This window comes from Mus pahari, chromosome 16 (genome assembly GCF_900095145.1).
Source record: "Mus pahari chromosome 16, PAHARI_EIJ_v1.1, whole genome shotgun sequence".
In the NCBI taxonomy this organism is placed as follows: Eukaryota; Metazoa; Chordata; class Mammalia; order Rodentia; family Muridae; genus Mus; species Mus pahari.
In genome coordinates this window covers 18,763,540-18,780,078 of record NC_034605.1, presented here as the reverse complement: position 1 = coordinate 18,780,078, position 16,539 = coordinate 18,763,540, and the positions used below count along the sequence as shown (strand labels likewise).

General features: G+C 39.7%; 1 pseudogene; it reads right to left on the bottom strand.

Moving 5' to 3' along the window:
• Positions 1-5,528: 5,528 nt before the first annotated feature.
• Positions 5,529-16,189, bottom strand: LOC110334261 (annotated as a pseudogene).
• Positions 16,190-16,539: the final 350 nt, after the last annotated feature.

Sequence of the window (16,539 nt, the reverse complement as noted above, 5' to 3'; positions counted from 1 at the left end):
CTATTCTATTGGATATTAGAATGACAGCTCCTGTTTGTTTCTTGCGACCATTTGTTTGGAAGACTTTTTCCCAACCTTTTATTTTGAGGTAGTATCTGTCTTTTCTATTGAAGTATGTGTCTTATATGCAGCAAAGTGCTGGATCTGCTTGTGTACCCAGTCTGTTAGATTATGTCTTTTTATTAGGGAATTGAATCTGCAGATAGAAGTTAAAAACATAATTAATTTTATGTTGTTAATTTCTTGTTAATTTTTTGGTATGGTTGTTAGTTCATGTAATGTTTGTTGTTGTAGGTGGCATTATGTGTTGTGATTCTCTCCTTTTGGTTTTGTTGCGAGATGATTAATTTCTTGTTTTTTCTTTTGGTGTGGGTTTTTTGTTTGTTTTTTTGAGTTTTCCTATGTACAACTTGATTGGTAGCTAGATATTATTTAAATTTGATTTGGTTATGAAATATTTTGATTTCTCCATCTATGAAGATTGAGAGTTTTGCTGGGTATAATAGCTGAGCTTAGGATCTGCATGAGCTGGTCCAGGTTCTTCTGGCTTTCAGGGTGTCGGTTAAGAAGCCCAGTGTAATTCTGATACGTCTACTTTTAAATGATACTGGGCCTTTTTATCTTATGTCTTTTAATATTATTTTTTTTGTTCTGTGCATTTACTGTTTTGATTATGATGTGACACGAGAATTTTCTTTTCTGGTCCAATCTATTTGGTGTTTTATATGCTCCTTGTACATTTATCGACATCTCTTTCTTTAGATTGAGGAAGTTTTATTCTATGAATCTGTTGAAGATATTTTCTGGTCCTTTAACCTGGGAATTTTTGCTCTCTTCTATCCCTATTATTCTTAGGTTTACGGTTTACATTGTGTCCTGGATTTTTTGGATGTTTTGGGTTAGGAGATTTTTATGCTTTGTATCTTTAACCATTGTGGCAATATCTTCTATGGTATCTTGTATGCCTAAGATTCTCTCTCTTCTATCTCTTATATTCTGTTGATGCTTGTATCTGTAGCTCCTTGACCTTTTTCCTAGGTTTTCCGTTTCCAGGGTTGCCTCCATTTGTGATTTCTTTATTGCTTCTACTTCCATTATTAGGTCTTGGACTGCTGAGTTTAATTGTGTCACCTGTTTGATTGTGTTTCCCTGCATTTCTTTCAGTGAGTTACTTGTATATGAGTATACTTGTATATGAGTTAGGATTTTAGGTCAGCATCATGATTTTCAGGTGCATTGGGGTTCAGGTGGGTTTTTCACATGGCGCCAGAAAGAGACTTTGATTTCACACTGGGTAGAGCTTAGGCATAGGAGACCCCAAAGCCCTCCCCCGCAATGACATACTTCCTCCAACAAGGCTGCACTTGCCAGAACAAAGCCACACTCCTAATAGTACCATTCCCTATGGGCCAAATATTCAAACACATGTGTCTATGAGGGACAGACATACTCAAAACACCATAGCTAACTTCCCTAGGTTGTAAACGTAGCATTTTCTTTTCTTTCTTTTTTTATTTTCATTTTTTTATTAGGTATTTACTTCATTTAAATTTCAAATGCTATCCCCAAATTCCCCTATACTCTCCCCCCCCACGCCCACTTCTTGGCCCTGGTGTTCCCCTGTACTGGGGCATATAAAGTTTGCAAGACCAAGGGGGCTCTCTTCTCAATGATGGCTGACTATACCATCTTTTGCTACATATGAAGCTAGAGACATGAGCTCTGGGTGTACTGGTTAGTTCATATTGTTGTTCTACCTATAGGGTTGCAGACCCCTTCAGCTCCTTGGGTACTTTCTCTAGCTCCTCCTTTGGGGGCCCTGTGTTCCATCCAATAGCTGACTGTGAGCATCCACTTCTGTGTTTGCCAGGCACTGGCTTAGCCTCACATGAGACAGCTATATCAGGGTCCTTTCAGCAAAATCTTGCTGGCATGTGCAATAGTGTCTGCGTTTGGTAGCTGATTATGGGATGGATCCCTGGCTGGGGCATAAACATAGCATTTTCATAGACTCTCCTAAATACTCATCAGGAAGTAAAAAGGATTTAAGATTAAATTATCGTATTTCTCATCCTACCCTTCAGGGTTATTTTCAAGCAACGGAGGATATGTGTCTAAAGAAGGCCCCAGTAAGGAAGCTGAAGGAGTTGCCACCAGCATAATTTTCTATGATACTGATTTAGCTTCCGATTTTGTCTGAATGGGGAGAATCTGTTTTACCTGTCTTTACCAATTTTAAATTTTGACTATCTAGTTTATATTCATTCAGGGAATTAGCTCATCCATGCCTCTTCTGTGTGATTAACATCCTCCTCTCTTTCTTAAGCACTTTCAAAATAATCCAAATTAAATCCCAGGTAACGAAAATTGAACAGTGGTCTTTCTCCTTTCTTTATGTGCCCTTTCAATATTGTTTCAGACCGTGTTCCTTACTTCTTCTAAAGTTCCTTATTCTAGAAACCAGGACTATAATTATAAAACACTTATAAGCAATATAATATTTGTGATTTTAATACCTGCTCTCTGCTTTCTGCAATAATAATAATTTAAAAATGACGCTCAGAGTTTGACATAAGGAAAAACCTTCCCAGGTTTCTGCCCCATGATTCCGTGATTGTCACTCCCCTCCTTCTATCACAGCCTTCTCTCTCTCTATCTCTTTTTAAAGATTTATTTATTTATTTTATGTACATGAGTACACTGTACTGAGCAGATGATTGCGAACTACATATGGGTGTTGGGAATTGAATTTTTAGGACCTCTGTTCACTCCAGTTGGCTCCACTCACTCCGGTCAACTCTGCTCACTCAGGTCCAAAGATTTATTTATTATTATACATAAGTACACTGTAGCTGTCTTCAGATGTGCCAGAAGAGGATGTTAGATTTCATTACAGGTTGTTGTGAGCTGCCATGTGATTGCTGGGATTTGAACTCAACCTTCAGAAGAGCAGTCAGTGTTCCTACCAGCTGAGCCATCTTTTATCTCATACCAACTTCAGGTCCATGATTGGACACCATTTGTTTACTACTCTAGAGGCAGTTGAACCCTGGGAGTATGGAGCCAATATAGGTGGACTAAAGTGTGTAGATTATAGTCATTCTGATGTCATGTTTGTTGTTTTATGTTCTCAGTTGTGATTTGATTGTTATCAAATTGTACATTTATTTATTTTCTATCTAGAATCTCTTTTCAGTGGTGCTTACTCCTCTCTTCAGTTTAAAGAATTATTTCTAGTACTATGTGAGATTTTGTTTGAGGTTAGTTGTTGTGTTTGTTGTTGTTTTGTGTTTTTTGTTTTTGTGTTTTTGTTTTTGTTTTTTGTTTTGTTTTGGTTTTTTTGGCTGCTTAGATCACAAACAATTTTCTTTCTCCAACTATTGTGGAGAGTTTTGATGAGCACAGTAGTCTAGTTTGGCAGCCATGGTCTTTTAGAACATGGAGTGCTTTGCTCTAGGATCCTCTTGCCTTCAGAGTTTCCATTTGAGAAATTGGGAATTGTTCCAGTGGTCCTTCCTTTATATATGACTTGTGATTTTTCTCTTGTAGCTTTCAATATATTTTACTTATTCATTTTTGTATATTTATTAGTTTGACTATGATATGAAAGGGGGTTTTATTGGTGTTGTATAGACAGATTTCTGTGTGTCTTGTGTCTTTATAGTTTTACCTTACCTTAGTTTGGCGAGTATCTGTTCTAAGTTAGCTTCTTGGGATTTTTCTCCTTCTTTTATTGTTATAATTAGAAGATTTGGTCTTTTCATGATATCTCACAGTTCCTGCATGATCCTGTTTCCTATTTTCTAACAGTTTTCTTTTCATTGCTTCTTTGTCTAGATACTCTACTTTTTTCTTGAATTCTTTTTTTTTTTTTCTATCTTATGCTTGATTCAGTCAATCCACAAGGTTCCCCTCTACATTTTCTAGTTGGGATACCAAGTTCTTGAATTCCATCTTCATTTCAGCTTCTGTTCTCTTCAATGTTTCTGTATTTTTATTAAATCCAAATTTCAGTTCCTAAATTACCTTTGTCATTTTATTCAGGTGCATAGTTTTATTTTCTTGGACATCATTGAAGTATTTATTGTTATCCTCTTGAAGTTCAGTGAAGTAGTTGTGTGTTCTTTAAGTCCCTTGAATTCTTTGATAAAATTTATGATTGTCCTTTTCAATTTCTAGAGTTTATCCCAATAATTCACATTAAAGAATACCTTCATAGTACTAGAAGGCTTGATGGGAAACCTGGTGTTTTGGCCATTATAGTATTTTTGTTTTTATGACACAGGCATATGGTCTTTAGTTGTGTATCTGATGTAATAATCTATATTCTCTTAGATCAGGCTCGTGTAGGGGATGCACATATTGACTTAATCCAGATAATGGTGATGGATGCTGTGTTTAAATGGACCAAAAATGCTGGCAACAAAAAAATCACAGTTATAGTGCCAAGTTAGGGAAAGGAGATCTGGGAATAAAAGGGGTTCATGGCCATATATCTCTAAATAAGCTTGTGGGTTTTCATAAGAAGGATGAATAAAAGAAGGGGAGAAAAGAAAAAAGTGTCTTGCCTATGAAAGGGAGCTCACACACAAATAGGTTCCCAGGCCACGGGTCTAGACCTATGCTTCTAGGTATGAAAACAGAGGCAACTTTAGATTAGGAAATGGAAACAGAAAGTTCTTAGCTCAGGAAAGGTGGCTTATGCACATGTTTCTAGGACATGGTCTGGGGCCAGGCTTATGGTTTTCCAGGTGACAGCTGGTTGGAAAAAGACTGGGGAAATAGAACAATCAATTTACTTAGGAGAAATGGTTTGAGCACTGATGTGGCCTGTTTTGAAGAATACTAGCATGCTGAGGAGAAGAATAAATATTCATTAGTGTTTGAGTGGAATATTCTGTAGATAACCAATTATTTTGTGGTGTCAGTTCACTCCAGTGATTCCTGTTTAATTTTTGCCTTGACAGCCTGTCATGACAGTCCTTGTTTGTATTTTATTGATGTCATAATTTATCATGACAAAAAGTAACTTGGAGATACGGTGAATTGGCTTGCAGCTTGTAGTCCATCATCAGGGAAGTCAAGGAAGGAATTCTAAGCAGGAAACTGGAAGCAGGATCAGAAGCAGATACCATGGAGAAATGCTGCTTACTGGCTTACTCCTTACTGCTTGATCAGACGGATTTTTTATTTATAACATTAAAGACCACTGACTTGGGGATCGCAGTACTGACAGAGGACTGGACTCTCACACATGAAGTGTTGATTGAGAAAATGCCTCATATTTGCATACAGGCCTTTTTTTCCCACAATTTGTAGTTCCCTCTTCTGTGGTGATTCTAGATTTAGTCAACTTGACAAAAAATAAGCAACGTAAGTGGGATATTGAAGAATCCCATAATTATCACTTTAGAGTTAATTTGTGCCTTGAGATCAAGTAGTTTTTGTTTTATGAAATTGAACACATCTGTGTTTGTTGTAATTCCCTCTTGATGGATTGTTTCCTTAATGAATATAAGGTGGCTTCTTTACACTATCTTTGGCTTGAAGTCCATTTGCTCAAATATAATAGGTATGCCAGGTTGTTTCCTAGTTGTCCTTTCCGGGAAGGAAGTGGTCCAGTTTTCTGACTGGTCACCTTGAGGAATGGTACCATATCTGGGGCTTATTGTTGGTCTCTGCTGTTGGCAGATCCAGTATTCAGTAGCTAGGTCAGCCTTGGAGAGTGGAAGTCCGTGTTGTTGAGCCCAAGCATAACCTCCATCTTGGCCACCATGGCCCCTTTGTTCGTGTGACTGTTGAGCAATGATAGGGATGACTGGGAAAAGAGTCTGACTGTCCACAGAATGGGTCATCTTATCCACTTGATTATTGAACTCCTCCTCAGCTGAAGTCACCTTTTGCTGAGCATTTACATGGAACACAAATATCTTCACGTCCTTTGCCCATTTGGAGAGATCTATCAATGTACTTCTTCCTCAGATGTCTTTCTCACCAGTTTTCTAATTGTGATCTTTCCAAGTCCCTGACCATCCAGCCAATCCATTGGCTACAGCCCATGAGTCAGTGAACATTCATACATCTGTCAATTTCTTCTTCCAAACAAACTGTAATACCATGTGTACTGCCCAAATTTCTGCCCATTGTGAAGATTTTCCCTTCACCTGCATCTTTCAGGGTTGTCCTGGAAAGGGGTTGTGATGCTGTAACTTTGACTTCTGGGTGGTGCCTGCATAACATTCAGAACCATCAGTAAAACAGGTCCTATTCCTCCCTTCTTCAGACAACTGATCATAGGGCTATAGGTGCATACTTGGCAGCAGATGACATTGTAACATGAGTAGAAACCATAGTCATTTGAGCAACTTCTTCATGTAACTTGCTTGTGCCTTTAGAACCTGCTCAGGCCCGATCACATATATACCACTTCCATTTTGTAATAGACCAATGCTATGCAGGTCCTACTTTATGACTTGGAGGGTCTGATAATACCCAGCTCATGATGGGCAGTTCAAGTCACATGGTAACTTGGTGTCCTATTGTTAAATGTTCAGTTTCCACTAAGGCCCAATAGCATGCCAAGAGATGTTTTTAAAAGGGAGAATAGTCTGAAGATGATGGTGGAGCTTTGCTCCAAAATCCCAAAGGCCTCTTCTGTGATTCACCTACAGGGGCCTGCCAGAGGCTCCAAACGGCATCTCTATCTGCCACTGACACTTCAAGTACCATTGTGTCTGCTGGATCATATGGTCCAAGTGGTAGAGCAACCTGCACAGCAGCCTGAACCTGTTGACAAGCCTTCTCTTATTTCAAGCCCCACACATAGCTAGCGGCTTTCTGAGTCACTTGGTAAATGGTCCTGAGTAACACACCCAAGTGAGGAATGTGCTATCTCCAGAATGCAAAGAGATCTGCTAAACATTGTGCTTCTTTCTTGATGGTGGGAAAGGCCAGATGCAACAACTTATCTTTCATCTTAGAATGAATATCTTTGCATGCTTCACACCACTGGACACCTAAGAATTTCACTGAGGTAGAAGGTCCTTGAATTTTGGTTGGATTTATTTCCCATCCTCTGCTACGCAAATGTGTTATCAATGAGTCTAAAGTAGTTGCTACTTCCTGCCCACCTGGTCCATTCAGCATAATGTCATCAATATAGTGCACCAATGTGATATTTTGTGAAAGAGACAAATGATCAAGTTATGACACAGGGCAGGAGCGTTAATATATCCTTGAGGGAAAACTGAAAAGGTATATTGCTGGTACCAACTTCTGTGTTAGTCAGGGTTCTCTAGAGTCACAGAACTTATGGGTAGTCTCTATATAGTAAGGGAATTTGTTGATGAATTACAGTCTGTAGTCCAACCTCCCAACAATGGTCAACAGCAGCATCTGTGAATGGAAGTCCAAGGATCTAGTTGTTCAGTCCCACAATGCAATCAGGCAAAGAAAAGTGAATCTTCCTTCTTCCAATGTCCTTATGTAGGTCTCCAGCAGATGGTGTGGCCCAGATTACTGGTGTGTGCTACCACGCTTGGATCTGGGACAATGGTGTTGGTGTTTTTATCCTCTTCAGTTACAATTATTTCTTTCAGTGTCCTCTGTTGAGCTGATCAAAGAGGAGCAGCTGTCATGGAGGAACTGCTTGGTCCATATTGCACAAAAATGTGTGAATGAGTTCAACTCGAGCATACTCTCAGGATTGAACAGACGGTGGAGGAGGAGTTCTTATCTGAGTTGATCTGGGCTACAAGTGATGGTTTGGCTCTATTAGTTGACTGACTGGAGAAACTGTTACAGGCAGTAAGGTGTGTGTATGTATGGGGGGGTTGTGTGATCTTGGATGGGTTGATCCAAGCTGGGTCCTGAGACCAGAAAGACTTATGTGATCCAAGTGAGCTACTGAAGAAGTGTGATGGAACAGGCTCAGGAGAGAAGAGAGGGTGTAGAAAAAATGCATCCAAGTTTCAGTGAAAGCTGGAAGAAAAAGAAGAGTATGAATAATAAAATGAACTAGAAAAGAGAGCATGAGTTTAAAAAAAAATGAAGCTGGACACAAAGCAGCAATATTAGACCAATCTACATAGCATGCTACAATAAGCAATAGTCTCTGACTAAAGTTAGTTGTTAAGTACAATTTGACATAAAAGGGTTAGTGCATAAGAGAAAAATTAAAACATTTAGATAAATGACACTGTTTCATCATATGATGTGCCATTGTTAGCATGATAATACAGGAAGGGAAAGTGTGCTGCCAATCATACTCTGACACAATGTTCTCTTAAATTTAGAATCTTAACTTTTAATAAAGGAGGTAATTTTGCTTAGATATGGATGGTTTTGTAACATATAGCATATTGGAGCATACGCAAATGATCATATAAACACAATGAACAGTTAACATATTTCTTATTCTTTACATGGTATCCAAAATTTCTGAATCACTTTATACTCAGGGTCATTGATGGTTTTTTCTTTTTAAAAAATTTATTTATTTTTATTCTTCATCCTTTTTTTTACAGTCAAGATTTCGTCCTCCTCCCAGTCTGCCCCTTGATCACTCCCCATCCCATACCTCTGTCCCCAACCCCTGACTCCAAGAGGATGTCCCCACCTCCATACCCCAACCCCAACAGATCTCCCCACTCCCTGGGACCTCAAGTCTCTCAAGAGACAAGTGCATCTTCTCTCACTGAGGCCAGACCACACATCCCTCTGATGTATATGCGTCAGGGGCCTCATATCAACTGGTATATACTGCCTGGTTGGTGGCTCAGTGTCTGTGAGATCTTGGAGGTTCAGGTCAGTTGAGACTGCTGGTATTCCTAATGGGCCACCCTCCTCCTCAGCTTCTTCCAGCGTTTCCCCCAATTTAATGACAGGGGTTCTGGCTTTTGTCCTTTGGGTGAGTGCTACTATCTGCTTTGGACTCTTTCAGCTGCTTGTTGGGCCTCTCAGAGGGCAGCCATGCTAGGCTCCTGTCTGCAAGCATACCACAGCATCAGTAACAGTGTCAGGGGCTCCTCTTGAGCTGGTTCCCAATTTGGGCCTGTCACTGGACCCTTTCTCTCATGCTCTTTTCCATTTTTGTCCCTGCTATTCCTTCACACAGGAACAATCCTGGGTCAGATCTTTTGACAGTGGAATGGCAACCCATCCCTCTACTTGATGTCCTGTCCTTCCACTGGAGGTGGACACTACAAGTTCCCCCGCCCCACTGTAGAGCACTTCATCCAAGGTCCCTTTGAGTCCTGAGAGTTTCTTACCTCCCAGTTCTCCAGTCCACTTCAGAGGGTCCCCTACCTCCTACCTCTCAAGACTGCCTATTCCTAGTCTCTCTGCTGGCCCCCTGGGCCTCAGTCCTGCTTCCCCTAACACCTGATCATGTTTCCCTGCTCCCTTCCCTGTCCCCTCTTACCTAGGTCCCTCCCTCCCTCCCTCTGCCCCCATGACTGCTTTCTTCTCCCTCCCAAGTGGGATTGAGGCATCCTTACTTGGGTCCTTCAGCTTGTTAACCTTTTTGAGTTCTGTGGGTTGTGTACTGGATATTCTATACATTTTTGGTTAATATCTACTTATTAGTGAGCACATACCATGCATTTCTTTTGGTGTCTGAGTTACCTCAGTTGGGATAATATTTTCTAGTTTCATCCATTTGCCTGCAAAACTCATGATGTCCTTCTTCTTAATAGCTGAGTATTATTCCATTGTGTAAATGAACCACATGTTCTGTATCCACTATTCTAGTGTGGGACATCTGGGTTGTTTTCAGCTTCTGGCAATCACAAATAAGGCTGCTATGAAAATAGTGGAACATGTGCCCCTTTGACACGGTGGGGCATCTTTTGGGTATATTCCCAAGAGTGGTATAGCTGGGTCTTCAGGTAGATCTATTTCCAACTTTCTGAGGAACCTCCAGATTGATTTCCAGAGTGGTTGTACCAGTTTGCATTCCCACCAGCAATGGAGGAGTGTTCCTCTTTCTCCACATCCTTGTCAACATGTGCTGTCACCTGAGTTTTTGATCTCAGCCATTCTGATTGGTGTAAAGTGAAATCTCAAAGTAGTTTTAAATTGCACTTCCCTGATCACTAAGGACTTTGAACATTTCTTTAAGTGCTTCTTAGCCATTCAAGATTCCTCTGTTGTGAATTCTCTGTCTAGTTCTATACTCCAGTGTTTTGATTGGGTTGTTTGGTTTTTGGTGGTTAGCTTCTTGAGTTCTTTATGTATTTTGGTTATTAACCCTTTATTGGATGCGGGGTTAGTGAAGATTTTTTTTCCCAATCTGTAGGTTGCTGATTTGTCCTATTGACTATGTCCTTTGCCTTACAAAAGCTTTCTCATTTCATGAGGTTCCATTTATCAATTCTTGATCTTAGAGCCTGTGCCATTGCAGTTCTTTTTAAGAACTTCCCCCCTGTGCTAATGAGTCCGAGGCTCTTTACTGCTTTCTCTTCTACTAGATTCAGTGTGTCTGGTTTAATATTGAGGTCCTTGATCCATTTTGACTTGATATTTGTGCAAGATGATGAATATGTATCTATTTTCATTTGTTTTTCTAATGAAATATCTCAACAGCAAAGCTGTTACATTTAACTATGGGCATTGTTTCTTAATAAGAAAAAAATGGCATTAAGTCACTCATTACTAAAGCCCATTTGTTTCAAAGATGATGCAGGGAATGAATGATAGATATTCCTCAATAAAACATGCAAATAATGGATATATACAGTGATTTATGAGAGAAATACACTTTGAAGAGAAATACCCTATCCAAGATAGAAGAAAACTTGTGAACGAGAAAGGTGCCTTAAGATTTTGATTAAGGTGTTTCATTTTCACAGAGTAAATGTGCTGTATATTACGTACACATTTCAGAGTGAAACTATGATCACCAGAGTTTAGACTGCCTTCCCAGTTACTTCATATTTCCTCCAGGGTCATCAATAATTGGCCTCTCTGAAGGTCAATGTAGTGTCCATTTCAGAGGGGTGCCTTGAAGATTGGGTAACTTCCATTAAATATGTTGCAGCAATAAAACACAGTCACTGAGGATTGTACATGTGTAGCATTCAATGACAAACACTATTTGCCTACAAAATCATCACCTGTCCACCTGAAAAATGAAAAAGTATGGCTGATTCCTGAAACAAAGATTTCATGACAGTAGACACAATCTACTTTCATGTATCTGTCAAAGATAATAAGAAACATCATGGACCCTGCAGTTGCATGGGGAGTGTTTCCAGGATGCAATGCAGATGGGGGAACCCCAAAAGACTCCACTGTTTCACTGGAGCTGAGTTGGTAGAGGTGGACTTATTAGTGGCCCAAGTTTCTAAGATAAAAGACCCAAGAAGGTAGAATTGCACAGACAGACAGACAAACAGACAGACAGACAGTTCCGATGGTTGTTAGAAGGTCCTGATTCAACTTCTCAGAAGATGAACCAGTACATGACTCAAGAAAGACACCTGCAATTAGAGAGACCCATCCAAAGAATTAGAGGTGATGATTTGAAGTTTATACAGGGCTTGAAACTTTCTGTTTCAAAGAACCAAACCAGAAAATCTTAAAAGTCTTGAGACATCAGGCTGAGTTCTCAAATGCCTCAATCGCCATCACAGAACAGATGTGAATCTGGGTGTTGCTTCCTGATATAACCTACATGAAACAGAGAGGGAATATCCAAGCTTGAGGGGTGTATCTCACTAAATATTTTGCCCATTTCTTTTTCAGTTTGGATTTTTCCATACTACTGAGTTCTTTAGATTTTCTTGATGCTAGGTCTTAATCATATATGTGATTTGTAAGTGGCTTTTTTTCCAGTGTGTTTCATATTTCATTCTCTGAACAGTTTTTGCAAAGGGTGAAAGTTCTTCTCTTGATACATTTCAACTTCTCAGTTCACATGCACAAATATTCATTGCATCTTATTTGTAATAGTCAGACACTATAAATAATGCAAATGTTGTTAGCAGGTTTATATATAGCTAAATTCTGATATATTCATACAGTAGGATACTTCAGTAATGGAAAGAAAGGATATACTTACATACACAGTGTGCATACTTTTCAAAATAATGATGTGAAATGAAGGAAGCCAGGCTCTCCTCTCCTCCAACAGAAAGCATATGTAGGATGGGATTCCATTTATTATAACTATACAAAATATAAGCTAGCATGAAGTGACAAGAAGCAGACCTGTGTCCTGGGAAGAGAGATTGGATACGGGAGCAGACTTCAGTCATAAACAATCGACATGTGGGTGTGCTACAAGGTGGTAGATATTTTTTATTATCTCCATGGCGATTATTTCATAATAACATTTCATGATGATTTGTATATATTTAAAACCAAACCATGTGCTATAAATATATATGTGCTGTTTATTACATGAGAACAATACCACAATTAAACTCTGAGATCAGTTACTTAGACATTCTAAATATAAAAGCCAGATACAAACGACAATGAAAAATAAGGCTAACCTCAAATTCTCCACGACCATATTTACTTTATTTTCTTAGTGGTTGCATGAAGGAAACAGACTAAGTCTTAAAGTGTATAAGCATCCTAAACACACAACCTCAATGAAGAGCTCTTTCAAAGAGTAAATGAGATTTACAAATTACTATTAGTATGAGATCTTGTACACATAATCCAGCCTGATACTGGGACATAGCCTAAGGCCCTGATGGTCTGCTCTGAGTTTCTGAAAGTAGTGTTCCTAATGATGGTACACTTCTACTAAGAAAAAGCAAAAACAAAACAAAATAAAAACACAAAACACAAAACCTTACTGGGTTCAAAAACATGTTTCTGGAGGAGATGCTCATACAAATGAGGGTCTCCCTTACAGGGAGCTAAAATATGCTAGAAAGAAACCATATCAATGAATCTCAGTTTAAGTGTGACAACACCTCACAGAGTCACACTAGGAAGAAGCAAAGACCAGTTATAACCTAAGCAGCTATATTTGAACTATTGGATTCTAAAACGAAGCTGGTGTTATTTAATCATGTGATCTGAGAAAGCCAGAGAACTGTTACAGCTGAGCAGATACTAAAGGTACATGTACAAGTTTCCAAATAGCTCACTGCTTTTAAAAATTTCCATGGGTTTACTGATTTCTTCCTGGATGAAGTCCAAGAACATCTGCATGTAAGGTAAAGCCTTTGGCTCTGCTCACCACCAGTCTGTCAGCCTGTTTTTGACATGATCTTTCCAGTCATGGTGAAGGATTTCCAAATTCCATATATACTGGATCTTCTGTCCCCATAATGGTGTTGTTTCATTCTTCAATATTATTGTTAGTCCTTTATAAACCTCTACAGAAATGATATCATGGATGTGAAAGTTCATTATCCTAAAACAGTGACATTTTATGCACTGCTGAGCGACATGTAAGGTCCCAGGGAGGGAAAGAACTTTGTGGAAATGTTAGAGTCACATTGTGAAGTAGTTATTTGGGGGGGGGGGTTTGTTTAACAGTAGGGTGCTGTTGATTGTCATTTAAAATATGTTCATTTTATTATAAATGGGACTTCACGAATGAAAGTGTAAATTGCAATTTGACATTTGCAAGGGACATAATGAATCTGAACTTGGAAACTCAGGGAAAACCAAATTTTGGTACTCAATACTTTTTTATTATAATTTTATTAAAAGTATACAACACTTTAGAATAAAACACACAAACATTTGCAGACCTCGAAGCTGCCTTGAACAGCCTTATGTTAGAGGAGCAGGCTGAAACTGGAATCAATGGGCATTCAGGGAATTGAGTGGTGTTGCTTGATGTAAGCCTGGGTCTTTCCAGTTTTGAAGCTCTGTGCTCTTTCCATTGCATCAATGTTCCCCAGCTTTGCAGACTCACCCCGAGGAGTTCCAGACAGACATTTGCACAGTCCAGAATCTCTAATTAACAGACCAGAAAATGCACTGGAGGAGGCAGAAAGCTGAAGCCAGACTACTGCAGTCCACAAGCTCCGCACTCTCATGGGGCATGCCAAACCTGAGCAAAACAACCTTCCAGGGAAACCTTTGCTGAGGCCACAATTAACTGGGCTTGGGCAGCTTAACAGTGATAACAAGGGCAGGTATTTGACCTCATCCAATTGCTTTCAAAAACGGCCAGTATCAAATTCATTTCTGAGGTACCTTCAGTTCAATAGAAGCAGATAGCTTCTAAATGAAGTGATTGTACACAAGCTTAGAGGAAATCTGAGCCATTGCCAAACCTCAGGACGATAATAGGCATCTCAATGCAGCCACTGGAGCTGTGTAATGCACAGATGCTGCAGGCTTGAGCCTGGCTGAAAACACAGGGAGGTTGCATGGTATATTAAACTCACTGAATTTTACAGCTAACATCTGGCCTTAAGGACAGCTGTGGTCAGATTTAGTGAAAGGTTCCAGTGAGAAACAGTAAAGTGAAATGTTTGAGCCTCTCCCCTATGTACTAAAGCAATTTGTTAATCAGCCAATCTGCACTGGGACTAATATTTACTGGTTTCATTTTACTTCAGGCAAGAATAAACTTCACAAAGTGAGTTAAACATCATATTGTGACTCGTGGGAGTCTTATTCACAAAGCCCATCTTTTCTGTTTGAGAAATGTGTATTTTCAGTTTTAAGGTATTATGAGTTGTAAATCTTTTCTTCATTCTTGAGAATTTAATACATATACATATAAAAAATGAAATATCACATCTATCCCCATTTTTCCTTTTTTTAGCATCCCACCGTTTACCCCTACAATACTCCCCCAACTTCATGTCCTTTTTTATTTTATTTTCTTGAAATCCACTAAGTCCAGTTAGGGTCTCCCATATACGCATCCACTGGAGCATGAGATACTTAGTAATGGTCACCTCCTCAAATGGTAACAATTCTCCACTTCCCCACACCCCAAGCGAGTCACTGGTATAGCTCCTCAGTAAGGGGTGGGGCCTGCACTTTTTCTCTAGCATCCTTCAGTTTCAGATCAGGGTGGTTTTATAGGTAGGTGATGGTGGATACAAAGTGGGAAAAGAGGGTATGAGTGATCTTCATTTCTATTTATCCCAGTTTCCAGAGCTTCAAGATATTTGAATCAAAGTACCCTTTAAAAGCACTCGTTTGGCACAAATATAAATTCATAGCATACTATATCTATGCAGGCAGCTGATGAACTTTATGTTTGGGGGAGAGAGCAGTAGCTCATAGTGTGTTTTTTTTTCCTTTATTTTTTATTAGATATTTTCATTATTTACATTGCAAATGTTATTCCCTTTCCTGGTTTTCCCTCCTAAGACCCCCTATCCCATTCTCCCCTCCCCCTGTTCACCAACTCACCCACTCCTGCTTTCCTGTCCTGGTGTGTTCCCCTACACTGGGAACAGTCCAAGAAGGCCATCCTCTGCTACATATGCAGCTGGAGACATGGGTCGCTCCATGTGTATTCTTTGGTTGATGATTTAGTCTCTGGGAGCTCTGGGGGTACTGGTTGGAAGGCTTTGCCAGTGCCTGACAAATTCAGAAGTGGATACTCTCAGCCAGCCACTGGACTGAGCACAGGATCCCCAATGGAGGAGCTAGAGAAAGGACCCAAGGAGCTGAAGGTGATTGAAGCCCCATAGGAGGAACAACAATATGAACTAACCAGTACCCCCAGAGCTCCCAGGGACTAAACCACCGTAGTGTGTTTTGTACTCTGAAGTCTGTTTCTAATCTCTCAGAAAACACAACATAGATTTAATGTGACCCCAAAGAGGATAAGGAAAACAGGGGCTTGCCCTTTCCTCCCAAATTTGAAGCTTGTTGAATTTCTTCAACCACATTTGAGATGAATCAAGATGGTTAACAGCTGCCTCACTTATTAGAAAATTTCTCATTTTTAACTATAAATAAACACTTTGTCCAGGGAAAGATTACAAATCCTACCAATCCAAATTGCTTGTGTTTCCTGGGCAACTTAGACATTAGGCTAGAAACACAAAGCATATTTTAAAATATCACCCTAGAACCCATCTGCAGACAAAGAGAAAATCCAATCTGCTAACATGAGGTACACATCCTTCTGTCCTCCAATGCTAGCTGAGTCAGCCACTGTGAACAGTGTGGGATATCCTGAGTTTCCCATGTACCCATAGCTATGTGATCCAAGGGTCTGGGAGCACACTTCCACCAGCATCTCCATGTTGCTAATACTCAGAAGGGACCAAAAAGGTCATTTCATGCTTTTCAGTCTCCTGAGTTTGAGTGTTCTCTGGTGCATGGGAACGAGTGGACTCAGAGGAGGTAGGCCATTGAGGGTCTGTTAGGCTACTGAACTTTTGGGGAGAGCAGGTTTCCTATCTATCACATGTACTCTCCTTCCTCTTTTCCCTAATGCACAGTGTGGCCTTGGCACAATTCTTCAGAATGACTGCATTGGTACTTATGGCTCCTTTAGGTAGTATGGTGGGCCTGTGAATTCAAGCTAATAATTATTCTGTTAATACCAGGTGGGATGGGATGTAGCCAGTGGTTAAGGACTGCTGTTCTTCT